General features: G+C 36.2%; 1 long non-coding RNA gene across 1 annotated transcript in view; it reads left to right on the forward strand.

The window, feature by feature from the left end:
- The window catches only part of LOC144240382 (uncharacterized), a 32,156-nt gene extending 17,736 nt beyond the window's left edge, over positions 1 to 14,420 (forward strand). Inside the window, exons 3-4 of the long non-coding RNA XR_013337699.1 lie at positions 11,930 to 11,992; positions 12,837 to 14,420. This is a non-coding gene — a long non-coding RNA (uncharacterized LOC144240382). The remainder of the gene's footprint in view (positions 1 to 11,929; positions 11,993 to 12,836) is intronic.
- The last annotated feature ends 7,188 nt before the right edge of the window (positions 14,421 to 21,608 follow it).

Genomic DNA, 21,608 nt, shown 5'->3' on the forward strand with positions numbered 1-21,608 from the left:
AGGAGAAAAGAACTGCACTTTTCACTGATTTTGGCATAAAATAGACTTATTTAAATAATGCTTTATACTCAGCTTTATGGACAGAATAAACAGTAGACTCATTTATTGATGATAGATATTATATTACATGGAATTATTTATTCTATAGAGTACAGAAATATCATTTATATAACCTTGAGAAAAAGTTCACGCCAGCAGAATTTAAATCAATGAGGGCAAAGAAGGCCAGGTAGTTCATTTCAGGAAAAACACTCAAAGAGCAAAAATGTTTAATAGATAGTAACAAACCAGGCTTAATCTGATGAAAGGAGATCACATAACCTCTGATATTTCCCTAAAACTTAATGTCTAGACACTATGGCGTGACTACTAGAGACTTCTTTTGAAAAGCATCTGACACCTTAGGAGGCACTACTGTGTAGTAATATAAATTATGTTATTGAGTCACATGCAAGCCTGGATTTGAAACAGAGCTCTGCCATGTACTGTAGTATGGTCCCAAGCAAATAAGCTGCTTTTTGAGTCTAATCCTTATGTGTCTATAAAATAGGGATAACACTTACTTCCCTCAGTTAGATGAATGTTTGTATGAAATAATTCATATATAGGGCCTAGCAATAGTAAACACTCAATAAGAATTAGCTAATCACAGTTTCTGATTTCTAATAAACACACAATTTTTTAAAATCTCCTCAAAATACTTAATTATTAACCTTGACAAACTTTACTTCCTGTCATATAAATATGAAAGAAAGAAATGGTTAAAAACTACTTCATCGCTGATGGAGGAACGGCAAGATGGGGGAGAAGTAGGGAGCTCCGTGCATTTCACATGCAGCCATCTCTCAAGCAGAGAAGGCCTGAAGTCGTAGGACACTGAGCCACAGGAGTTTGGGAAGAGAAAGAGACAGAGTACACTGGGAAGGAAACCTCATAAGTGCGTGAGTGTGAACTGGGGAAGATAAAAGCGGGACGGGACCCAGAGACACAGAGGGTGGGAAGGGAACCCGGCTTGCATGCAGTTGCGGTGAGTGATAAACCGGCGAGTGGTGGCGAGCTGCCTGAGTCCAGGGGAAAGAAAAGAAAAGCTGAGATTGCACATAGAACCACCCCTGGAGAAGAGAAAAACCTCAGCTTGGAAAGAGTGTTTTTTAGTTCTGGCTGAGGTGCTGACTTTGAACTAGGTGCTCCCATTCCCAGAAGGTGCGAGAAAATACTGCACTGCAGCGCTCCCGGCACCATCCCGGGCGGCAGTGGCCCAGTGATGCGGTGGCGGCACAGACTCTGTGGACCTGACAGACCTGAAGTTGCTACATTCCTGCAGGCACTTGGGTTGTATCTCTGCTTGACCCTGGCGGGTCGGAGGCTGCAACACTTCCCCCAATCAATCCCCAGCAGCAGGGAAGCAGCTACCTGTGGGACTGTTTAGGGTGGTATAAACAAAGCCTGCAGACTGGGACCTGGAAACGAGGCAGGGCCTGGGACATAGAACTCAGCCCACCTTGGCTACATCCTCAGCACAGGAAGATTGGACCCAAAGGAGTGATTTGCAATGCTTGGTGGAGAAGGGAGTGGGGTGATGCCATTCTTCTCCCCACAACCACCAAGGCAGGGCCTCAGGGAGGCCAGAAGACACAGTGGAGACAAGACCTGCCTACACCAAACCACGCCCATCCCCTCCAGAGAGCAGTTTTGTTGTCATTGTTGTTTTTACCAGAGCCTGGGTTTGCCTGTTTATTGGTTTTGTCTGTGTGTTTGTGTGCCTTTGTTCCCTCTGTGGTTGTCTGTTTTCTTTTTCCAGGGCTGCCTCAAGAAACAAGCCAAACTACACATGGTGAAAAGTCCCAAATACCCCTACAGGTAGGGAAACAAAATGACCAAGTGCTCAACAAGGGAAACTAAGAGACACCATCCAAAGAACACTTCCTGAACAGAAAGGCCCTGAACAGTCAAAGAGCCCTCTCTAATATAGCAGAACTCACAGAGGCAGAGTGCACAACAGGCTTTTAAAAGTGACAAGAGATAGAAAGCTAACCAAAATGATGAAACGGAAGAACTCTCCTCCAAAGAAATTCCAGGAAGAAATGACAGCTAAAGAACTGCTCAAAACAGATATAAGCAACATAACTGAATAAGAATTTAGAACAATAATCATAAAATTAATCACCGGGCTTGAAAAAAGCATGGAGGACATCAGAGAAACTATGGCTACAAACAATATGGAGCTTAAAAATAGTTATGATGAATTAAAAATGTGATAAATGAGATACATAATAAACTGGAGGAGTCCAACGCACGAATTGAAGAGGGAGAAAGGAGAATAAATGATTTAGAAGACACTATTATAGAAAAAGAAGAAACTGAGAAAAAGAGAGATAAACTGATCCAGGAACATGAAAGAAGAGTTCGAGAGCTCAGCAATACAATCAAACGGAACAATATCCATATCATAGGAATCGCAGAAGAGAAAGAGAGAGGGAAAGGTGTGAAGGAGTCCTGGAATAAATTATAGCAGAGAACTTCCCCAACCTGGGGAGGGAAGTAGAAGTTGAAATTCAAGAGGCACAGAGAACTCCCCTCAGATATAACTCGAATCGATCTTCTGCATGACATATCATAGTGAAACTGGCAAAATATGAGGACAAAGAGAGAATTTTGAAAGCAGCTAGGGAGAAAAGGGCTCTAACATACAAAGGGAATCCGATCAGAGTGGTGACAGACCTATTTACTGAAGCTTGGCAGGCCAGAAAGGAATAACAAGAGATCTTCAATGTGATGAACAGAAAAAATATGCAGCCGAGAATCCTCTATCTAGCAAGCCTGTCATTCAGAATAAATGGAAAAATAAAAGTCTTTCCAAATAAACAAAAATTGAAAGGATTTGTCACCACTAAACCAGCCCTACAAGAAATCCTGAGGGGGACTCTCAGGGGGAAATGTTGCAAGGAACACAAGATGCTAGAGACACCACCACAAGCATGAATCCTAAAAACGACACAATGATTCTAAACCCATATATTTCAATAATAACACTGAATGTGAATGGGTTGAATGCTCCAATCAAAAGACATAGGGCAACAGAATGGATAAAAAAACAAAATCCATCTATTTGTTATCTACAAGAAACACATTTTAGACTGGAAGATACCTTCAGATTAAAAGTAAGGGGATGGAGAAATATATATCATGCTACTGGAAGTCAAAAGAAAGCTGGAGTAGCTATGCTTATATCAGACAAACTGGACTTTAAATTAAAGACATTAACAAGGGATGAAGAAGGGCATTATATAATTACAGGGTCTATCCATAAGAAAGAGATAACAATTATCAATGTCTACACATGAAATACAGGAGCACCCAAATACATAAAACAGTTAATCACAAACAGACAATCTTACAGATAAGAATGTGCTAATAGCAGGGGACTTTAATACTCCACTTATAATAATGGATAGGTCAAACAGAAAATCACAAAAGAAACAATGGACTTGAATGACACATTGGACCAGATAGACCTGACAGATATATTTAGAACTCTACATCCTGAGGCCACGGAATTCACTTTCTTCTCAAGTGTGCATGGCACATTCTCAAGATAGATCACATACTAGGACATAAAGCAGCAGCCCTCAATAACTATAAAAGAATTGAGATCATACCATGCACACTTTTAGATCACAATGCTATGAAACTTGAAATCAATCACAGGAAGAAGTCTGGAAAACCTCCAAAAACATGGAGGTTAAAGAACATCCTATTAAAGAACGAATGGGCCAATCAGGCAATTAGTGAATATATTAAAAAAATATATGGAAACAAATGAAAATGAAAATACAACAATACAAACTCTATGGGATATGGCAAGGCAGTCTAAGAGGAAAGTACATTGCACTCCAGGCCTATTTCAAGAAACTAGAAAAAGCACTAGTCCAAAATCTAACAGCTCACCTAAAGGAACTAGAGGCAGAGCAACAAGAACGCCCGAAACCCAGTAGAAGAAGAGAAATAGTAAAAATTAGAGCAGAAANGGATAGGAAATCAACATACAGAAATCAGCTGCATTTTTATACACCAACAACAAAGCAACAGAAATAGAAATCAAGAAACTGATCCCATTCACAATTGCACAATAAAACATAAAATACCTAGGAATAAACCTAANGAAGAAAACTAAAATGGGAGTCATCACCATCCCAGCCTTTAGGCTCTACTACAAAGCTGTCATCATCAAGACAGTATGGTATTGGCACAAAAACAGACACATAGACCAATGGAACAGAATTGAGAACTCAGAAGTGGACCCAAAAGTATACAGCCAACTGATCTTTGACAAAGCAGGAAAGAATATCCAATGGAAAAAAGACAGCCTTTTTAACAGATGGTGTTGGGAGAACTGGACAGCAACATGCAGAAGAATGAAACTAGATCATTTTCTCACACCATGCACAAAAATAAACTCAAAATGGATAAAGGACCTGAACGTGAGACAGGAAACTATCAACACCCTAGAGGAGAAAGCAGGAAACAACCTCCTTGACCTCCACCACAGCAATGTCTTACTTAAAAAATCCTGAAAGGCAAGGGAATCAAGAGTAAAAATGATCTATTGGGACCTCATCAAGATTAAAAGCTTCTGCATGGCAAAGGAAACAATCCACAAGACTAATAAACAACTGACGGAATGCGAGAAGATAGTTGCAAATGACATATCAGATAAAGGGCTAGTATCGAAAATCTATAATCAACTCACCAAACTCCATTCCCAAAAAACAAACAATGCAGTGAAGAAATGGGCAGAAGGCATGAACAGACACTTCTCCAGAGAGGACATCCAGATGGTCAACAAACACATGAAACGATGCTCAGCATCCCTCCTCATCAGGGAAATACAAATCAAAACCACACTGAGATACCACCTCACGCCAGTCAGAGTGGCTAAAATGAGCAAATCAGAGAACTCTAGATGCTGGCGAGGATGTGGAGAAACGGGCACCCTCCTACACTGTTGGTGGGAATGTAAACTGGTGCAGCCCCTCTGGAAAACAGTGTGGAGGTTCCTCAGGGAACTAACAATAGAACTCTCCTATGACCCAGCAATAGCACTGCTAGGAATTTACCCAAGGGATACAGAAATGCTGATGCATAGGAGCACATGTACCCCAATGTTCATAGCAGCACTCTCCACAATAGCTAAAACATGGAAAGAGCCTAAGTGTCCATCAACAGATGAATGGATCAAGAAGATGTGGTTTATCTATACCATGGAATACTCCATGGCAATGAGAAAAAATGAAATCTGGCCATGTGTAGCAACATGGATGGACCTTGAGGGTGTTATGCTGAGTGAAATAAATCAGGCAGAGGAGGACAGATACCATATATTTTCACGTATAGGAGGATTAGGAGGAACTTAACGGAGGACCATGGGTGAGAAGAAGGGGAAAATATTTGGGGAGAGGGACGGAGGCAAACCATGAGAGACTCTTGAATGCCAAGAACAAACCGAGGGCAGATGTGGTGGGGGGGAGAGTAAGGGGGGTGATGGGCATGGAGGAGGGCACTTGTGGGGTTGAGCACTGGGTGTTATATGTAAACCCACTTGACAATAAACTATTAAAAAAAAGTATAAGGCATTAAAAAACTACTTTATTGCTTATAAAGAGTACAGTATTAAAGAAGGAGGGAGGCATGATGATGTTTCAGTTTACAGAGAAACCCGACAAACATTACCTTTTGTGATGGGGGTCAGTCTCAACAGTGACGTCATTTTGAGGATATGAATTCTTGATGTGATCTCCTGAAACACCCCATTACCTCTGTGATCCTCACCACAGAAAACATATAACCTCAGTCTAACCAGGAGATAAACATCTGACAAATACCAACTGAAGAATAATCTGCAAAATTTCTGATGAGTACACCTCAAAACTCTCAAGACCATCAAAAACAAGCCTGAGAAAATGTTACAGCCAAGGGGAGCCATAAGGAGGCATGATGACTAATTACATAGTAGTAAAAGTACATGAATCTGAGTCATACACTAATAAATTCTCTAACTTGTGAGACAGCTTGGACCTCATTGCTACAACATTCACAGTCACCATTAACATTAGGTGATGCCATTTCATATACTTCCACATGCTATGCAGGCTTAAGGATTAAATAGTAGAGTGAACATTCAAGTTATTTTATTAAAATGGGATGAAAATACACAAACTGTTATTAATAAACATTCCATTTATTTGAATTAAACAAAGGGAAAGAAATAGAAAAAAACAATCTGATGATCTTCAGAAAAATGTTTCTTTGTCATAGAAAAAGTTATTTGCAAAAGATCAAGGTAAGTTCAAGAATTTATGAAACCCATTATGGGTTGAATTGGTATGCTTTTTTTAATCTACATTTTTCAATTTTTTACAGTATTGATTTATCCTGGTTATAAATGGTGAGAGGTAAGGGTGCCTGGGTGGCTCAGTCGGTTAAGCGACTGACTTCGGCTCAGGTCATGATCTCATGGTTTGGTTGGTGGGTTCCAGCCCCGCATTGGGATCTGTGCTGATGGCAAGCTCAGGGCCTGGAGACTGCCTCGGATTCTGTATCTCCCTCTCTCTCTGACCCTCCCCTGCTCATACTGTCTCTTAGAAATAAATAAAACATTAAAATTTTTTTCAAAATATAAAATAAATGGTGAGGTAATTAGCTGCAGGATAGAACTTATCAATAGACATATAACCATGACTACATAAAATATCTGGGTAACTGATCCTTGTTCTGGTTCTAAGCCCTAAGTCAAGGAATGTACTTACATTAGGCTGTGTAAACCTGTAGCGGGTGATAAATAGAATCTAGGTTGATACTGCATATATGAAACCTCACCTTGTTACAGTATTTTGTATTATGTAAATTCTAAAATTGGTGAGAAGCACTTGGTACGGAGGAGATGATGCTAGCACATATCAACAAGCTTGAATGAACACTATTCCAGGCTTAGGCATATAAGCTAGTGTATACAAGACAGGGCTAAGAGGGGGACTGAAAATGTCTGAAGTGCCTCACACACAATTAGAAAATTATTATTGGCAACATTTGTGAAGATTTGTAGGTGCAGAAGTTTGTCTTTCCATTGGCTCCAGAATATGTTGAGTTCTCCTCTCTGTCACTCTGATTTTGCTGACCTTGACATTCTTTGGATAAGTGAACCCTGGCTGTTTATCTAATTTGTGTGCTTTGTCTTTTCATCTTTTTGTTCCTACTTCTGACAGCCTAATAAAGTAGAAATACATCATAATACATCATAATATTCACACTTTCTTCTTTCTCATAAAGTTGTACAACTTACGTTATATTTTATTGTTACGGTATGGCATTCATCTCCACTTTGTAAACATAACAATGCTTATTTTTGGTTCCCTTTGTTAGCATCTTCGTTAATTTTATAGTTTGGTTCATTTGTTGATTGACTGGGTCTGGTGTTCAGGAATTTATTTTTCGCAGAGGGACAGTAGGTATTGTATTACCTGAGTAGTTTCATGTTTGATAAAATCTCTCACTTTTGTAACTGAGTAATAACAGGTCAGTGTCCAAGGAATCTTGGGCCCCTTTTAGTTTCTCTCAGAAATTTGTTCACATGGACTTTTTCTAAAGTTGAATGCTATGAAAGGAAGTCTCAAGTCATTTTTTTTCTTCCTGTAAAGGTCTTCATTTATCGTCCAGGATGACTGAAAATCGTTTCTTCATGCTGGGTATTTAATAATATAATTAGGATATGAGTCATTGTTAGCTGTACATGGAAAGCTTTTCCTGGAAAGTGGCATGCCACTCGGTCTGTAGATCATTCCTTCCTTCATTTCATTCATTTTTTCCTGAACTGCATTATTGAGTAATTTCTGATTCTATTTGTTGAGTTCTCTGTTTCAGGAACATAAACTTTCTTAATAAAGGACTATCTGAATTGTACAGCTATCTTTTCTCATTGTGATTATTTCAGGATTTATTTCTGCATCAGAATTTTTTTCATTTTTTTTCTGTACAGTTCCTCCATTCCTGAATCTTTTTCACATCTTTTTTTTTTTTTCCTTTTCTTCTTCTTTGTTTTTTGTTCTTTATGTCTTTGGCACTCCACCTATTTTTTTTTAGCTTTGTAATTTTTAAAATCACATTTTTTTTTCTTCTCTTTTTTTTAGATAGAGCATGAGGGTGTGAGAGGGGAGAGGCAGAGGTGGGGAGAGAGAGAGAGAGAGAAGAGTCTCAAGCAGGCTCCACTCTCATTGCAGAACCCGATGTGGGGCTCAGTTTCAAGCAGTATGAGATCAAGACCTGAGCCAAATCCGAGTCTCCTGCTTAACTGAATGAGCCACCAGAGGCCCCTTATTTTATTTTTTAAACTCTAATGTTTTGTGTCTTTTGTTTCTTAACTGATTGCATGTTCTTATCTACTTGTTCTATACACCATGCTCTCCTTTATACCAAGATCAAAATTTTCATTTGTGTCAATTAGGGTTACACTAGATTTAATAATAAAGAAACCCCAAAATACAATTGCTCAAACTAGAGAGACTTTTTATTTCCCATTTACCTAACGGCTCAGGGTGGATGTCCCAGGTTGGTGGGTGGCAGTCCATATGGGTATTCATAGTCTGGGGTTAATGAGGACTCTAGGTCTTCAACACACAGCTTTCAAGTTCATTGCAGACAAAAGTGGAAAACATAAGTATCCAGGGTCAGAGAGTTTCCCTTAAGCAAGAAAGGCACATATTCTAAATTTTCTTTTTAATGTTTTTTTTTTTGAGAGAGAGAGAGAGAGAGCGAGCGCACAAGCAGAGGAGGGGCAGAGAGAGAGGGAGACAGAATTCGAAGCAGGCTCCAGGCTCTGAGCTGTCAGCAAAGCACAGAGCCTGACATGGGGCTCAAACTCACAAACCATGAGATCATGACATGAATGGAAGTAGGATGCTTAACTGACTGAGCCACCCAGGTGCCCCCACATATTCTAACAATAGCAGTCAAACATATCTTTTATTCCTTTGCTTTCATTTTTTCTAGACTGAATAATTATTTTTTTATTCTAGTGTTTTTGTATATTTCATACATCATTTTACTTGAATGATATTTAGAGAAATTTGCCCTCATTTTCTCTTTGTACTGAAATATTTTGTTTAGTTTCCCCTTGACTTTCTTCTGAGACCTGTTTAGTTTCCTCTCTGAACTAACTTTTGGGGACATATTTTATATTCTAACCACATTTCTTAGCCACTTATGTCTGTAAGCAAGGGGGCCTGGGAAGGAAGTTAGAAACAACGCCATAAAGATCTAACTTTTTTTCCTTTGTCATATTTTGAGATTTGTAGCATCAGATTGTTCCCTTTATTTTTTGATAACTGCAAATATTTTTAACTTTTTTATTATATGTATATTTCACTGAGGAAAAGTAATATTTATTAGGCTTTGATAAATTACCATGATCATTACCAGAAGCATTACTATAACTAGTTTTTACCATGTTTTCCTATTTTTTTTTTTGTATAGGCTGTGACAGTTCACACTGTTAATGTGTTTGCCATTGTAGTGCAAACAATGTGTAAAACAGTGTCTGAGTAGTAAACTGTCATTGTTGCATACCTAAACCGATGGGAGATACATGAATAGTCATCGACTTGTAGATAGAAGTCCCTGTTTGGTGTTTTAAGGGAATTAAATGCCCACGGATTAAATGAAGTATGCCTGAGGCCTGTCTTTCAAATGATAGTGTAAAGAAATTCTCTACCCATCATCTGGCCTTCCAGTGGAAACAACCCTCTAGATGAATTTTATTTCCCACACTGTAAAAACAGCTGGAAATAATTTCTACCTTTAGTGGCATTTATTATTTGTTCTAGATGGGAGACAAAGTCCCTTAAAGGGAAATATAACTTACTTTATGCTTTGATTTCTCAAACTTCTAAAAGCAAAGAATTATTTTCGTGAATGAATGAACCATTCCTAATACTAAATACAAAGATTCATTAAACAGGAAAAAAAAAGTCCCTAGGTTTCTCTAAAATTTTGGTACAATCTGCTTCTATGTATAAGCTTACCTTTAAATATCAAAGTACAAATACAACTTAAAAATATTACTATTAGAAACACTCTTAAACATCAAAATGAAAGGAGGAAACTTGTAAAAATAGTTTCCTTTGGACTGACAGCAAACATGAAATCTTTAATTTAGAAAGTGAAGTCTCTGAGAAAGGACCCATAGTGAAACTGCAGCTTTAGTTACACATTGAGCAGCAATGCTGTGTCTGGAATACGAGCCCCAAACTTGGATTTATGATTGCCATGTGCAATGTATTCTTTATGTACCATTTTTTTTCTTTTTGCTCCGGTTTCATTTTTATAGACTGTCATGTACTATATATGAACTCATTTTTACACTAAACCCTTTGGCAAACTCACCTCAGTATTTAAGGAATTGCCTGTCTATTTGAGAACTTGGCTTGAAACAACAAAGGGGCAAGTGGTAGAAAGATGGCAAAAATCTGCTTTCTAGATCAACAGCCAATGAGCAGAAAATAGACATGTACACACAAGTTAGGCTGAGTGTCTAAAATAAGTTATGCTTAATTATAAACTCTGTAAATCTCTCATTTGCATTGAACCATAGGTTTTGTCAAGCTTTCTTGAGTCTGTGAGGCAAGCGGGGGATGGGGCTGCCCCCACTGAGGAAGGCCCATACCTCAGAACTGACTCTTTCTTTAGGAATTTTACCCACGACTTGTTGTGCATCCTTGATCATTTGCTCCTCTTTTGAATGTGACTTTTTCAAAATGATGTTATTTCGGTCTCAGTGGTTTACTATAAATTGGGTTAACTTCTCTCTGAATTCCTTAGATTACGATCATACATGAGGGTGCTTACGTGATAGACACATTCCTATCACCTGAAAGCTATTAGTTTCATAATAACATAATGCACTTGTACAAATATAACTTCAAATATGTAAAACTACCTATGGCACTCCTGTAGATATGTTCCTCTCACATCTTCTTCATCTCAAATGATGGAAATAGTTTCTTCTCTCTAATGACACTTTTAATCCATCCAAAAATTCTGATGGCTCTAATTTCAATATATATCCAGAATCTGAATACTTACCATCACCCCAATATTGCCACCCTGGGCCAGCCCACCAAGAGCTCGTGGCTAGATTATCACATAGTGTCCTCTCTGGTCTCACTGCTCCAGTGCACAGAACAGCACCCTATTATGTTTGAAAACATGGTTACCCTGTGTCACTCAGAAGGCCCTCTCACAAAGTAAAGGAATACAAGCTGCTTTTAGCTGTATATTATGATCATTAAAGGCTTTGTTCCGGTAAGGAAACGTTTAGACATTTGTCTAATAAATATACAGAGCATCATACAAAACACATGTTCTGTTTTTAAAGGCACTGCTGAAGAGGCAGACCAATCTGAATTCATATTCAATTTCTGCTATCAATTATCATCAATTATGACTTAAGAAATCTGATTAATGTCTCCAAATATCAATATTCTGATATATAAAATGAGATCAAAACAATGTCAGCATTTTATAGGACTATAACAATGTATAAGATTGTTATATCAGAGTCTAACCTGGATGAAAGAAACCACCTAACATGTTTATACAAGGTATTTAATTCTGGAAATTAGTTACAAAGGTAATACGGATTTGGGGAAATCTTAAAAGAGACTATGACCTAACCCAGAGATTAGCAAAAGTGGGAAGTTACTGCCACCCTTAAATTGGAGGACTAAATGTTGGTACTAATAGGGACCAGAGTCATTCTTTCAAAGCTGAAAATACAGTGGGTGAGATATAAGCTTAAACAGAAAATACTGCCCAACAAAGACGAAGGTGAGAATAACCTGTCATTTCCCTTCTCACTACACTCCAAAAATCCCACCAGTGTCTCTACCATCCAACGCAGCCAGAAGCCAACTGACAGTGGTCCTGGGAAATGTATGAAGAGGTGAGTCTCTCTCATAAAGAATGGAACATGGGAAGTGGAACAAGATTAGGAGCAATCGGTCCCAAGACTAGCATGGTCTATCACCAAAGATTTTAAAATTGGCTATGTAGTCTAGAGGATACTTAAATGTTCATGCAAAGCACCAGCTTTAAGTTGCCATGGCATATAGGATACATTATACAGGAGGATAGAGGAAAGTTGTTTTTATGGGCTGGGATTCATAGATGCCAAAATTAACACTGACATAAATGTAAAGGTAAATACTTCTACTGGATCTCCGATATTGTTCTATGCTTTTTGTTGCTTGTATATCATATATACAAGATATATATATATATATATATATATATCATATATACTATATATCATATATACTAGATGAGAAGAGTACATATAACTAACTGTCAACCAGGAGAGGATTCTAGTAGTCAAATTTTGGAAAAAAATAATTGCACATTATTTGAGGTAATTTATTGACTTACAAATGTGAAGAAGCCATTGAGACATCTGAGTTATATACATGAGAAAAAAACCCTAAATTCTGATCCAGAAGTGAAGAAGACCAAAGCTGCTCACTGATATAGATACACTCCATACTTTAATAGCTTTCATTCATGATCAATGGGAAAATAAATTCTGCAGGATTTTGAATTATATTTATTCTGTTGACCTATATATATTTTTATATGTTAGAGAACATAAACTTGAAATGTTAAGCATATCTTGGAAACATGTTTGCTAATTACACATTGCCTTGCGTCATGGTATTGTTGACTTTGCATTAAATAATTTGAAGATTCAAGTACTGTATTTTAATTTTTTTTTATGTTTTATTTATTTCTAGGAGAGAGAGAGAGAGAGACAGCGCGAGCAGGGGAGGGTCAGAGAGAGAGGGAGTCACAGACTGAAACAGGCTCCAGGCTCCAAGCTGGCAGTCAGCACAGAGCCCGACGCGGGGCTCGAACCCACGAACCGCGAGATCATGACCTAAGCGAAAGTCGGACGCTTAACCAACTAAGCCACCCAGGCGCCCCACAAGTACTGTATTTGAAATGCTTAACCTATTTAGTTCAGAAGTAAGTTCAGCCTTGTAATATTACAATGACTCAGCTTTGCAGATATCTCAGATGGAAAAGATCAGTGAACCAGCATTCTTTCTTACTGTGTTAACACAATGCCCAAGTCACACACATATCTCCAGACAATTCTGAGAAAAATACTTATTTCCTAGAAACTCAGTGTCAGTGAAATTAAGAACCAAATGTTTGTACGCCTACAAAAAAATTTTTGCTTTGACCTATTTTCTACTTATGATGAGGCAAGATCAGGTGGACCTCAAATGTTTTAGGTTGGTTTGGATAACTCAGCATATATATCCGGGCTACTGTAGTTAGAAGCATTGGTTTAAAGTTTACAGAAGGAAAAACATGAAGCTAATGCTCTGGGTTAGAAACTAGGTTAAGAATAAAAGAGGAAATAAATAAATATTTAATTAATGCAGAATCAAAGCTCAGGCAGTGAGATGGGGTCTTTTATTATTACAGATGAAGCTTTCTAAAAGTAAGGCTACATGAAATGTATTAATCCTATTTAATTTTGTTAACATGAGGCTAAATATCTTTGAGATTATAATAGGTATCTTGTCTCCTGTGCTTGCATTTTAAAGTATCAACAGCAATATGGCTGTATTTTTTCCTAGAGTAGTTGATTTGAAAGCCCTGTGTTTTTGTGAAAAAGCTTGCAAATGAACTCTACAAAACTGTAAAGTGGAAGATAATGTTAAGAGGAAATATTTATCACTGCTCATTTATTTTCAGTGATTATGCCCACATTTGTCTCCTTCAGGGTTACAAACAACATTGACAAGTACATAACATTTTCCTTTAACCTAAATTCTAAGCCACGATGGTCGCTGACCTTTCTTTCATTTTTCTTTCTTGAAAATTGTAAAAGTGAATTTGAATTTTTTAGTACATTTAGTGTTGCCTGAATGAAAACATCATTCAGTGAGGTCTGAGGAAAGTTCCAAAACATCAATCAGTTTATACTCTTCAGGCAAATTCTGTCACATTTTCTATTAATGTCTTTCTAAACCTGTTCCCATTTAGAGTATGTAATGTGAAGTGAAATTGCTTATTACAAAGTGCCACTAATTATATGCCACTATAACTGTATTATTTTAAGTTATTGTATTCCTTAGATTTAAATGATCTCTAATGTGTTTAAAGTTAATATTTGATGAAAACTTGTTAATATTTAAATAGTTTGCCTACTGCAATATATTCTACTGAAAATGGGAGTATATCATATGATCATCTTTGAGTGAATAAAGAGAAAATCTCAAATGATCTTTCCTTTGGTCAGTCACATTTCACTATTTTTAGGACTTGAGATTTTTTTAATTCACAAATATCCTTGATAAGTTTGAATTTGAATAAGTTTATAATGTTCATGTTTCCATTTTGAATGTGATTTGATATTGCATTTTGGTTATCTTTTACAGATTTCAAAATTTATTGTCAGTTTGCAACTTTTTGTTAATAGTAGAAAACTACTTCTTAAGAGATTACCAATAAACTACTGATGAGAAAATGATGAGTTTTTTTTTTTTTAATTATCTGGAATCCATTTAGTCATCAAAGTGGTAACTTCATCAATCACTCATTGGAATAGTCTATGATTTTTAGGGAAGACATGGTTTTAACAGGAAAACACAGGAGGAATTTAAATCATTTTGCCTTTTAAAATGTAGAATACTGTAGGCAGTTAAGGAGTCCTGGAAGTGAGAACATAAAATATAGTGCTACAAGTGTAGTTATATGGTTCAAGAGAATGACCTGAACATCGTAAAGCCTAAATCTCCTTGGATTCTGATTTGTTTACACTAATATTCTTTCAAATAATGCTTAATAGTGCTGTTCAAAATAAGTTGGCTATTAAAAACGTACGTTGACTATTTTTTTAGTATCAAATGGCAAAATTTCTTAGCTTCATCTCTTACCCCCACACAGGCTGGGGAGGAAATAGATAACACCTGCCATTTAAGTCCTTTTTCTTTTGGAGAATTTAAGTTTTTCGAAGGAAAAAGAATAAATAATCTAAGGGGCATCCTTATTTCTTTATAACTAACTGGGGCCTGAAACAGGAGGGCAAATATCTTCCTGACTTTCAAGTCTCAATTCTCTGATGTCTCCTTAGAATTGGGGTGTTCTCATAATGAGCAGTGATGCATCAGCAATACATTTAGATTTTCTATTTCTCAAGAACTTTCACTCAAAAATCTATATCAATATCTTAAATACACATGAAGAGCTTGACAAAAAAAGCCGGCGATTTTGAATAGTAATTTTCAAAGTGCTTTTTTCTACATTATTCCATTTGTTACTCAAACTTATAGAACTTCTCATGAATATAGATTAGAAAAACTGTACAGAGAAAGAAATTGAAAACTCAGAAAAATGGTTTTCCAAAATAAATGAAGTGCTCTTAGAAATGTGTTATTTTGATTTTGGATAGATGACACTGCACCAGATACCTCCCTAGGCCATGGATACCAGAAATCCCAGTGAAACAGATACTGCTTGCCAGTATTGGGAATTCCCTCTCCATAGAATATTTTTGTCACTTGTGGAAACACTGGCTTTCATCTGAATTTCCACAACTGGGAATAATCTCTCCTTTTCCCATTGTATTCTTTCACCAGGGAGATTTTTGTTTTCTCTTTCAGGACATAAGGATTACTTATATATTGATTTCCCCTGGACTGTGAAGTCTGGGACCAGGATTGATATGTCTTTTTGTCTTCCATAACATCTAGCAAAGCGTTTTTCATATGGTAACGCTTACAGTGTATTGAATAAAACAAGTCAGTATGATTTTGAGCATCTATAAGAAAAGAGTAATGTGAGACAACATTAATGTGGATAAAACAAACATAGCGAAATATTAGGAAACTATCAGAAATTTAGCAATGTTTTTCCAACTTCACCAACAAGCTATGCAAATTGAATAACTGACATAAACTGAATGACATTTGTGGGTGTATAAGACCAATGAAAGGGTCTTATATTTAAGGACTTAAGTTCTTATTAAAGGCTAGATAGAAACTTTATTTATTTATAATTTTTTTAGTGTGCGTTTATATTTGAAGGGGGGGAAAGAGAGAGAGAGAGAGAGAGAGAGAGAGAGAGAGAATGAATGAATGTGGGAGAGACAGAGATAGCGGGAGACATAGAATCCAAAGTAGGCTCCCAGGTTTGAGCTGTCTGCACAGAGGCTGGCGCAAGGACTCAAACTCATGAGCCATGAGATCATGACCTGAGCCAAAGTCGGACACTTAACGTGCTGAGTCACTCAGGCGCCCCTGGAAAATTTATTTTTAACTGTGCAATGGATGACTTAAGGTGGGATATTTTGTGGAAGTTGGGCAACATTATTTAAACTGTATAAACTACAGAGAACAGAAATAATCCTGTAATGTGTTCACTTCATTAAGAACTTGGAGTGAAAAAAATGGTTCTGCATTACATACTGAGAGCGTCTTAGTGCAAAACTACATGTTAGAATTAGCCTGAAATCCTCCTAATTTAGGTGCTTTTGGTGATGAGGGTTTGGAGTAAAGTAGCATATTGTTACATTTACGTATGACTTGTAAGAGGTTTTAAAAAATTCTGTACGTTTAAAGTAGAACTACTTTCTTGATTCATAAAATAATAGGCAGGCAATCTTCTATCCTTGAGGATATTCCTGTCTATAGCAAGAAGATAAAAAGGCTGGTACTACTGCTTTTGCCACAGTAATACATATTTCTAAGATATCTTAATTGTAACCTTATGGTTTATACAAATTACATATGTGAAAATGTTTCTGAAGGTTTTACTTTTACTCTCGATGACTGCAGAATAACTGAGTTACAGCATTACGTAATAATCTCGTCTCATTTAAATCAAGTAAATCAGAGAAATTATCCACGTCTTATGCAAAGTCAAACAAACCTCTACAAGTCTAAAATGATTTCAAGTTTAGCACTATAGATACTCATACATTGATAATTCAAAATTTTTCTATCTAGTTCTTCAAATAGATTCCTTTGTTCCAGTGATGCTAAGTGGTTAGTATATTTGTGAATTTTCAATAAAATCTAGGGATTTAAAAATACTTAATGTAAAAAAAGCCCTCTATATTTTTATAGAAACTTTATAATATGTTGTAGCTGGAGGATGTTAAACTTTACTGTTTATTTGATGTCACAAACATCAGTACATTCAAGAGTTCATGTATTTATTATAATCAGGGATTAAAATGATTAAGTTCCTTTTTTTCAGATATGTATCCCTCTCCTTCCTTCTCTCTCTCTACCCACCCTCTCAATTTCAGGAGTTTTAAATCCATTTCATTACTCATATGACATCATTATAATAGTTCTTAAATATCCACAAAGAATATTGATAACATTAAGAGGCATCTGGTAATAGGCATATGTATTTTAAGTAACTTGATTCATGTGCTGCGAATCTTCTGAGAAGTCCAACATGTGATTCATATCTAAAGGCTTTCCTAAATATCTAGTAGAGATTGACATGAATATTACAATTTATATTGAACAAGTATTTGCTATTTTAACATTATAGTTAACATGCTATTCAAAAAGCATGGCAAGTGTGCTCTGGTGATTCAGTCGGTTAAGCATCCAACTTCTGCTCAGGTCATGGTCTCACAGTTTGTGAGTTCGAGCCCTACTTTGGGCTCTGTTGCTCACAGCTCAGAACCTGGAACCTTTTTCAGATTCTGTGTCTTCCTCTCTTTCTGCCCCTCTGCCGCTTACACTCCATCTCTAACTCACACAAATAAATAAATGTTAAAAATTTTTTATAAAGCATGGCAGATCAAAAACATTTTAAAACTTGTTAGTGTTTTATGACTATTTGGCATTAACTCAAGATAGAAGTTTTAGTGGTTTGGTATTAATTCATGTCATTTATTTCAAAAGATGTTTAATTCATAGTTTATATAGTTTATACATAATTTAGTTCACTTGAGTTAATTTCCAATCACTGGCATTGAGTAAAAATAGTATACATTGACTTAAATATATATTAGTAATAGTTATTTACATACATATATAATTATGATTTAAAATATTTGATATGGGTTCCTCATCTGTTGAATTACTTGATTAATATTCAAAGTTATGAGTATCAACAATAACGTTTTAAATAAGGCATTGAAAAGTCATAGACTTTTGAACTTTCTATGGGGAGGGATTATCAGTACCAAAAGTAGTGTGGATAGCTTTTTAACACATCAGACTGCTAAGCACATACTAATCTTTGCTCCCTACCTCATAACGCACTCCACTCCATTACTGAATTGTCCAATATCAGAAAGAGAATCTTCATGTTGAAATGAAATTACAAAATATTTATATGCAGAAGTTTCTTGGCTATAAAATTATACTTGCGTTACTTCTTGATTTTCTTATTTTTAAGTGCCAGGCACCAGGTCAAACAATTACCAAATGGAGAGAAGAGTAAGGGCCTTTGACAATTCCCTGATTCCTGTACAAAAGGACCCTAAGTAATGCATGGGAAATACCCCAAAAGGAAAATGGCATGCAGCCTTTATTAGAATTTGTCTGACCCCAAATCACTGCTAGATGATCTTCTTCCACAAAATTAGCAGTTGGGGAAATACCACAGAAGGCGGCTGCTCAACTCCTAAAATCCCTTGTTAATGTCCACTTGTCCCCCTAAGATTGGAGATACACTAAGGACAGTAGTGGTATGTGTGGGGTGGGTGGCTGCGTAAGCTATCAGCCAACATCAGTCCTAACTGATTAGTTGCTTTGAGAAGGCCGTGTCATGCTTTACTCATTCTTAAATCTTTTCCATACTTCATATAAATATCATTAATGTCTTAACCCAAGACATCACTTAATTCAAGACAGAAGTAGGGAAGGAGTGTAAAAGGGATATGTGGAGACCGAAGAAAATACTCCTAATTGCCCTCTTCTCCTGTTGCCATATTCAGAAACAAATTAGCCATCTCTTTGCTTTAATAATGAGACAGCCTATTCTACTTAGAAAAGATTTTATTGGAGGGAGCTATTGTTGAATTAGGACAAAAATGTAATAACTTATAATATTAAAATAATGCTATGAATTTTCTTTTTTTACTGTAAATGTTACGTGTACTTTTTAGAAGGAAAATATGAAGCGAACTAATTAAGTTTTACTCAATATTCTATGACCTTTATAATTACTGTTTTTATTGACTTGCTAAAATTACACTTTAACAAATTTTATGATAAAATGCTTACTTCATTTTAAAACAGAAACTGAATGCTGTCACAATTATTATTTATCGAAGTAGATAAAAATGAGCTGACCCTGGAAAGGTTTATTTTGTGAATGTTTCTTTGTAATTATTTGGTTTAAAAAGTTCATTCCAGTAAGCAAAGTAGAGAGTTAATGGCTCCCATTTGTAAATAGGTGACATAACTTATTGTAATGCTCAATTATCTCTGGTCCATGAATTGTTCAATTATGCAAGCACTCATCTGCCCAAATAAATACTCATTAAGGTGAGCGTCTATGCCAAAAATACAAATTTTGTGCATTTTGACTATGTACGTATACAGTAAACTCCAGAGAAATGGATCACAGCACCAATTAAAAACCGTGGAGTCTAGATATAATTTGAAAAAATTAAATGCCCATTAAAGAGCAATGAAATGGGTTTGTTAAAAAAAATGCCTAAAATTATCTTGTTAGATACATTCTGAGATTGGAGAATAATAAATGAAACCTCACATTGACATTCAAGTCCTATTTTTTTAAGGAAAAATGATCATGGCTGAAAGAAATAAGAATATCACTCAAGTCCTACGTTAGAATAATAAATAGCACACATACTCGCCCTATAAGTTCTTCAAACTCGGAGGAAAAAAGGAGTTCATGCATCTCATTCAAACTTCAAAGCTACTTTCTCCTTTTTATGTTTAAACCAAAGCTTTCAAGAATGGAGGCCAGGTTTCCCTTACAATTTAAAATTCAAAGAGCACCACTTTGAAATTTAATAGAGCAGTGTTTGCTAAAGTAAACATTTTAGTCACAGTGCCGGCAGATGCCTCCGTGTATCCTCAGCCTTTTCTGTAGGTATTAAAGCACTGCTTCAAACTATTGGAATGTCTCTTCCCCAACAGCCATTGAAAAGATAGAGATTTCACGGAGTGCAGTATCCCACTTCGCCAAACAAAATGCACCTTTGGCATTAAAGCAATTTTGAGACTTAGAAACTTCTGATGGCACTTTAAAAGTTGTGCTGCAGAAAAATCAAACAGGAATACTGAAAACGAGGATCCCGGATTCCTGTGAAAGGTTTTCACTGCCCTCCACCCCCGCCCCCCACCCACAACAACATGGGCCGGAGAAAAAGGCCCCTGGAAGGAAGAGAGAGAAGTGAGTTAGACAAGCATTTATGGTGATCAACACGTGGTGGGAGAAGCCTTTTGTATTATTATAAAATGGGTTACTAACACAGCTCAGTGAAAGGCGCTGTTTCTTTTTACAATGCATACCAAATCCAATTACGGAGAAAGAACGGTGGAAATTCTTTTCTTATTGAGAGCTAAACCAGCTTACTAAACCATGTAATTTTTTCCAGTAAGCCTGGAACATAAACATGTATATGTATTAAAAGGACTTTTCTCTATGCATTGACTACTGCGTTATCAAACATCTTTTTTATTCTTGCAAAATATTTTCCTGTTGTTGTTTTAAATTTCAATTATATTTCATTTAGAATCGATTTACATGGCTCAAGAAATTGCAAAATTAATGATAGAACAACATGTAAATCCAGTGGTCTCACAAATCCATTAGAAAAATATTATTATTCTGACTTCAATTAGTTTCTCTTAATCCATATAAACATACATTTCCAAATCAATATATTCATTTATAAAACTTAATAGTTAGATTTTTCTGAACAATAATTGGAATTCATTTGTCTTATTTTTTAAGCCAAATATATTTTGATAATGACCAATAAAAATACTATGTTTAGAAATATATGTCAGCATAAAATCCGTGCATTTATTGAGAGTTAATAAATAGGAATAGGTAAACCTCTTTCAAATTTAAATTCAATTTCAATAAGGGAAATAAAAATAAGCCACATCATCTTTACTTCTCAGTTACCAACATACATTGATCTGTAGAACTGTTAACTCCTTACAATCCATGGTATGTTTACATACATTGTATTTAATGACTCATATGAACTTTTTTCCAAATGAAATTCAATTAAGATAGAAAAAAAAGGAGTCTATTTCTAAACATGCAAGAGGCAAATTCAAATGCATTCTTCTGTTTGTTGTGTTATGAGTTGACTAGGTTTCCCCCACTGGCACAATAATCGCAGCATTGCAGTTTTCTAGCAACAAATGGCTGCTAGGGGTCACCAAATGTCTCTGATTTGCTACAGCGTTTAATCTTCCACAAAAGCTGTTGACTGCTTCATGTACACCGAACGCCAGGAACGTTATCCTTTAAATCATGCTTAGCTGCTAATTAATGGATGTATAAATGTCTAACAGCCAAGTCTTTAAAGTAGA

The sequence above is a fragment of the Crocuta crocuta genome, unplaced genomic scaffold (assembly GCF_008692635.1).
Source record: "Crocuta crocuta isolate KB4526 unplaced genomic scaffold, BGI_CrCroc_1.0 scaffold247, whole genome shotgun sequence".
Taxonomy (NCBI): Eukaryota; Metazoa; Chordata; class Mammalia; order Carnivora; family Hyaenidae; genus Crocuta; species Crocuta crocuta.